The sequence below is a fragment of the Sinohyriopsis cumingii genome, chromosome 13, assembly GCF_028554795.1.
Source record: "Sinohyriopsis cumingii isolate HCF-2022 chromosome 13, ASM2855479v2, whole genome shotgun sequence".
Classification (NCBI taxonomy): domain Eukaryota; kingdom Metazoa; phylum Mollusca; class Bivalvia; order Unionida; family Unionidae; genus Sinohyriopsis; species Sinohyriopsis cumingii.
Genome location: NC_142973.1, coordinates 25,931,425 through 25,938,924, shown reverse-complemented (window position 1 = coordinate 25,938,924; position 7,500 = coordinate 25,931,425).

Below are 7,500 nucleotides of genomic sequence, written 5' to 3'. Positions count from 1 at the left end.
GGAACCTATACGCCTGGATGAACTTTTTCCGGGAGATCTTGTACGATCTTGTTCCGGTATTAAAGACAATCGGCAGGAAAAGAAACGAGGAAAAAAAGAACAGAACGGATATTCTCCGCACCAATGGGAAATTGTGCATCCGCACAGAAATTACCAATCTATATTCCTGCTACATCCAATAGGAGTTTATTGTTGGTGACACACATGCTGATAACATTTCCTTGATAAATTCCCACCACTCCTTGTAGGTTCGCCTCCCTTTTATTCTTTATCAACGTGTGCATACCGTAAATGCATATCATTGTAATATCGGCAAATCTTTCATTTTAGACAAAGCAATAAAGCCTGATTAGCTTCACATATTGTAACAAAATAATCAAAACAGTCATAGATATTGAATACCAATTTCAAAGAGCTACTAAAATGAGACCCGTGATTTTATTGTGCAGGTTTTTAAGTCATCATGCCCCACTGTTAACAGATTTGGAACCACAGTTACCCCGTTATCTTTCGGAGAAAAATATCGATCTGTTCCAGTTATGAGGAGTAATTTGCCTCTTTTTGGACATTTATGAAAATACATTGAGTTTCAGATTACGAATAATTATCCAATTATGGAGTAAATGTATTCAAATCACAAAATTAAGAAATCCATAAATTTCAAAGAGTCCTAAGTAGGTTTACTAGGGAAAACATTCTAAATGGCAAATTTGATAGGATTTGTTTTGCAATACTACTACTACTACTACTACTACTACTACTAATAATAATAATAATAATAATAATAATAAATGAAAGTGAAAGCGATGTTGTTGATGACGAATCTTTTGAGAAAACCATGCGAGGAAAGGATGCATCTCACAACTTCAGTCATAATTTAATTCAATATTTTGATATCTAATTTATAATTCTATTGTTTCATTTCCTTTAACTTGAGGTACCTTTGGCACTATTATTTTGATTACACTCGCACGGTCTGCTCCAGTTCTAGAAATGAAAGATTTTAGATTGTGAAAAAGATATCACGAAGAAAAGAGTTGTCTTGCGGATGACCAACTAAGCTTTTTATCGCAGAGACATAGAAGTGAGATATAGTTTAAGAAATCAAAAACAAAAACTAAACAAATAGCGCCAGACACCAAGCGGAGGATTTGTTTTGTGAATAGTAAGTATAAACGTTAAAAACATTAACATTTTCTTACACATGCATTTTGAAACATATCTTTACGACATCTGATATTAATCAAATCAAAATGCCATGTATTTAAAGTAAAGTGGCAGGAATTTGTTTTAAAAGTCATAACCACAAACTTAGCATGCTGTACGTCTGGCACGTTCTTTAGAACCAAACTTTTCACGTTGAAGGAAATATATATCTGCAGACAAATTCCCAACATTTAAAGTTAATAAATACGTATACTTATGGGTAATGTACACCTATTCTTTTTACCTGTACGTAAGGCTAATCGATACTTATACATAAAGCGAATGGATACGATATGCATGAGACTAATGGATAGCTATACTTAAGGTTAATGAATGTCTATACTTACGGCATTGGATAACGTATATTTAAAGATAACGGATACCTAAAAATATAGCCAAAAATTCAAAACTATAGATTAAAATGAAATCAAAACTTCTTTGGTGAACTATAGATGAAATTTCGATTGTCACGTTTTACGTGCTTATCTATGGTTTGAGAAAGAGTATGAATAGAAAATCAGTGAAATCAAGCTGATTTTAATTATATCACACAAGAGGTAAAAGACAAATACAAATTCAAAGATGACAAACTGTTCCAGAAGATTTTGAAGAACATGAATAATATATTCAGTCATTTTTATTGTGCAATTTATACCGCATGTCGCACTGTGACAGAGTATATTGGAAATGTTACGTAACAAATTCATTAACAAATCCAGTTATAGTAATTGTATTATGAATCGCACTCATTAAATATAAAATCATTGTTTCTATGTCATTGGTACACCCCATAGCCACGTTTATCAAAATATTCCTTCATAATGTAGTGAACTTTCTTTCGATTTGATTGTAGGTTAACATTTCACAGCATTTTACTCTAAAGGATTCTTTTATTTTTCTCACAATTTATAATTTCATAAACTTCCACCACTCAAGTCAAATATTTTTTCAAGCATTTCCACTGAACAGGACTAGCTACAAACCGATGGAATCAGTAATCATCCTTCGAGTGCCTTTTGCAAACACTTTAACCACATAAGACTCACCAATGACGATCGTCTTGTGGGTCACTTAGAACAACTGTTTGGACAACTGAAACAGATCCTTTACTGATTGCTAACATCTTCCAACAATCTCCCAGCACACATCAATTAACTTTTGAGCATGCATTTTTTCTTGTCCATTTTATTGAATACCTTAGATTCTTTTTGTTGCATTTTGTACAATGTCCTAGACTACATCTCATAAAAAGTGTAATAAGAATGGCAGACTCATCCTTGTCTTCATTATTCATAAGCATGTGTTCCTTACCGAAAATCTCTTTTTTACATAAGTTGTTTTCCTGTATCGATTTGTTTTAATAATAAATTTGATCTCATGGAAATGTAATATTTAATCTTACATTTCTGACATTGCCATTAACCAAATATTCAGTCGACGACATTATCTTGAAGATTATCGTTCACACTTGAAACTGAGAGGTCATACGCAGACATTTGGCCACTAGATCAGTGTTACATAGTCCGTTGATAAATGAATTCTCTCTTTCTCTCTATCCATCTACATTACCATTCTCACAAATTTTAAATTGCTTTAACCCCGACATGTTATCATTCTAAAAGGGATTGTTTATAGTACTTGTATATTCATCTAGTGTTACTCAGTCGTAACAACTGGGAATATTTCCCATTTGTACTGAAAACAAAAATGATTCAGTTTGTTCGATGAGCAAGATACTTTCTGTTAATGAATTTGAATTATTGATACTTGTCCGTAAAGCAGCATACTGTGATAGTCGAGGCTGAGGTATATGAGGCCAACACACACACACACACACACACACACACACACACACACACACACACACAAACACACACACAGAGGCCAGCGGACATGTGAAGGAACTGGCAAACCCGGATTCAATTCTCTCTCCTACCTAATAATATTCTTTCTCCGGTTAATTTCACTTCATATTATAATTCATTTTCCGGTAAGGTCCAGGGATAACACTTTTCAATATCCTGTTAAGGATACATTTGTTATTTAATGTAATCACTTATATATAGACTGACTTCAGACATATGAGTTAATTAATGACCAATTTTAGCGAATAAATAGCAGCCTTTCTTTTCTTTTGACAATATGCGTTTAGACGATATGCTTTTGAGATTGGGGGTGGAGGAGACATGGGGATTGGTACAGTAACTGGCGGACCCAGTTATTTAGGAGGAATTATAATTTTATAAGAAGTAATGAAATTGCTCGTTCCTATTGCTATGTCCGACATCACGATAGACTGGCTCCTTTGTACGGATTGTTATGAAACAAAATTACGCCATAGGTCAAATGCATCTAAACATCATAGGCAGAACACTGAGGGTTAATTCACCGTACAGAACCACGGCCAGTCTCGTGCTTTCTCAGTTCAACGATTGCTCCCTTACAGAGAGACCGAATTGTATTTTAAGTCATGTATAATTTGATCAATGTATGAATTCAGTTCCGTAATATGTTGTTTCCATGGGATGTTATTATGATACCGAGATATTTTCAATTTTGTGCGACTTTGTATGCATCGCTGTGAGCAATCTATCCAGTAAGGACATTGTATTACACTATTTAAGGTGCATTCAAATGAATTATTCTTCCTCTTCTTTTCATATTATCTCGGTGTCATTGAAAGTAGTATCCTCAAAGTATGCATGTCCCCATATTGTGAAAGGTGTATTGGTCATCACACCCGTTCCTCTTTACGAATTCATCAAGGTGTATTTATTTTCAAAATGATATTGTTATGCACGCTTGCATGTCAACAATGTCTGTTTGCTGTTGTTCATCGAGATGACTTACGCACACCTTTCTAAAGGGATATCACTTTTCTGGATTGTTTGCCTGGTGTGTTTATGGACTGTTCAGTTAAACATTACTTCAGTTCGGCGTATCTAATTTCTTCCTCTGCTCACATATTTTTAATCTGAGATTGCAATTTGCCACGTATTCTATCATCGAAATTCTGGGGAACAATTGTCACACACGAATTAGAACGATGGGTCATGCGCAAATATTTGCCTACTAGATGAATGTTACATAGTCCGTCGATAACGATTTCTCTCTCTCTCTCTCTCTCTCTCATTCCTCGATAAAAAGCGCTATATTATCTTATTCTCATTTGTACATTTACACAATATAAATCTTATGCATCTCCGATACGTTTGGATTTTAAAGGTATTATTGAAGATAAGTATAAAAAGGTAATTAAAAAATATATTAATAATGCCGCCACGAGTTTCAAACTGTGACCTCTTGTTTGGCAGCCGGAACATATTGAAAGACAAATATGGTTGTTTATGTATAAGATATACAATGGTTTCTACAATGCCGTTGTGTTGTGTTTTGTTTCCTTTCAAGTCGGAAAAGATGTTTTACCACATCTGATCATGACATCTGTAATCCAATTTATTATTTCTTTGTATAGCTCTTTGCTATTTTTATCCATTGTGTATAGTAGGCTTTCTATCTGAAAGGTACGATGCTGAGTTTTTAATTTTGCAGTTAATTTCTTTCTCTCTTTATTTGTTTTTCAGTTCAATATCGAATGATATTTTTGCGTATAACTTTGTTTTACAAAAAGTGATATTCTGGTAATTTTTTAAAATATACTCTAAATGCTACATCTCCAGTTAGCCAAACAAATATTTTTCCTCAGTCCATATTTTCTTGATCTGACTATATATTTAAGAACTATAGTTTTGATATATCTCATTTTTGTCGGTGGTTCTATTAATTTGGTTATAGTATTGTTTCTGTATATCCTATGCATTTGTTTCAATGTATACACAAAGAAATATATATTTTTCTCACAGACTCTCTTGTATCTAGTTTGTTTTTAATGCTTTTTCAAATATTTTTTAATTTATAATGTATACGATATTGGATTATTTAGTCATCCCTCCATCATTATTTTATGAGTTTTGCTGCGGAGGTAATGTAACTTCCCTCCCTATATGAACAGGATTATTTCTTTGTCAAAGGTATCTATCGTACTGTCCTTTAAATCTACCTAGTTAAACATATACCATATGTTAATATACATATGTCTGAATGACCTGCATTCGATCCATTATATTCAAATTTGCATGTGCCTACATTTATAAGTTAGTTCGTAGTTTTTCTCAATTGTGTTTAATTTGCATACTCTTAGATCCCCGCCCCCGCACACACACACACAAGTCACTCCTAAACCTTTTACACGTGTCGTTAGAACCTTCTGGTTCTAGTACAGGGTTGTTCCCCCGCCAGTTAAGTATTAACAGAATTTCAGTTTTTTGCATGATTAATTTTAGGTCCTATTGCTTTCCCGAAGTCCATAAATTCCTTTTCTAAATGTTTGAAGGTGTAGGCATCGGATGCAAAATTTGTATTAGTCACCAACATGCTGTACCATTTTTAGTTCCTTTCTGAGGTTTGGGAGTTAAATTCCATTTATATTTTTATTGTTATGTATTTTTATTTGGAGGGCTTCTATTGCTATTACATATAATATCATCGATAAGGAACAATCCTGTCTCGCAGAACGTTCTATATTAAATTTCATCGTGCATATATAAGAAACTATATCTATGCAACCATACTCTATTCTGTCAAAAGCCTTTTCTTGATATATAACATCAAGGCCCATAAAAAATCAATCGCTGTTTCTAAGGTTAGAATTTTGTTATAAATATAATATTAATTATGTATCCGACACATGTTTTAATTCTGTTAGCAAGGATCTTACTATGTAGTTTATAGTCTGTATTTAAAAACGATATCCATATCCAACTCGTTATGTCTTTTACATCTCCTTTCCCATTATACATAAGTGTTTCTACCCCTTCTTTCATCGTGGACTCATTTCATTATTTAATACAATATTAACATATCATATCTTTAATACTGGAATTAAGGGATATTTTAAGGTAATATAGAAATCTGTCGTTAAGACACCAGAACCAATTGATTTTCCTTTATGGATTTGCTTGAATGCTGCAATTATTTCATTTGATATTTTAAGTTTTTCTCACTGAGACCTAGAGTCCTGTGGGATTTGCGACAATTCCCAGCCTATTATTCTATCACCCACCCCAGTGATATATTTGTTTAATGTTTACTTATTTTTAAATGCTGTACATTTCTTCCATTATGTGTGTTGGTTTAGTTATGGTAACGTTATCTTTTTTAGTTTTTCCATATGCCTGCTATTTCCTTTTCTTGTTTCTTCCATGATTTGCATCTTTCTTGCTTTAATATATAAATTGGAGAATTCTCCTGCCCTTATTTTGTGCCAGTTAATTTGTAATCTTATAAAGCTTCGTCCTTTCATCACTTTTATTTTATCTTCTTCTTTTTGTATTTAAATATTTATTATTGTATTGCATTCTCTTTGCCTTACCGTCTTATATTTTGTTTGACTTGGCAATATGTTTTGGTTATTAATTTAATTTTCTACTTAATTCCCCTCCCCAACCATTAGGTTGTAATATTCCCTATTTAAAAAGGTTTCTAACAGTACTTTAAGTATGGCTTTGTATTCTTCGTCTTCTACAAGTTGTTTAATTGCTATAGGTTCTGACCCAATCTTGCCCAGCTTCACTTGGTAACAGGTAAATCGTAGTTAAATTAACGGTCGAATAATTCAATTGTTTTGTATTTCTTTGCAGTTTTGACTGCATTATACAAATCTGTATTTCAGGATGCCTGAAACGGCTGCGATCAGTACACGTACTGATGAAAATAAAATTCAAACTTTCGCTTGTTATTATGGTGTATTTTTGTAACAGTTAGCAAAATTGTATATGAATTAGACGGTGACGACTACATTTGAAACTATGGAAGTCAGCCAAGTCTAAAACTTTCATCAAACTTAAAAAAAAAATCATTTATTTATCAGTAAATTGTTTAAAGATAGTATATATCCTTTGGGTTGTCCCCTTGCCACACAACTATGGAAATAGTTCAGAGAGCTTCTCCATTTACCATCATGGATATAAAATAAAGGCATGCTGTTTATCGATAGAGGGTATTTGCTTCTATCGAGTGAATAATGGATGTATTTCATTTATTTCATTCTTTTGTAGATGAAATATATCCGTTATTCACTCAATACAAGCGGGTTTTACTTTATGTTCCGCTCGAACGTATTGGCTAGCAAAATGTATAATAAATTGAAGTAGAAGCTCTCTTACTGGATAATGTCAGCTGATCACCATTTTTTTCTGCTGTTTTTCTTGATATTTGTGTTAAAATATTGTAGTA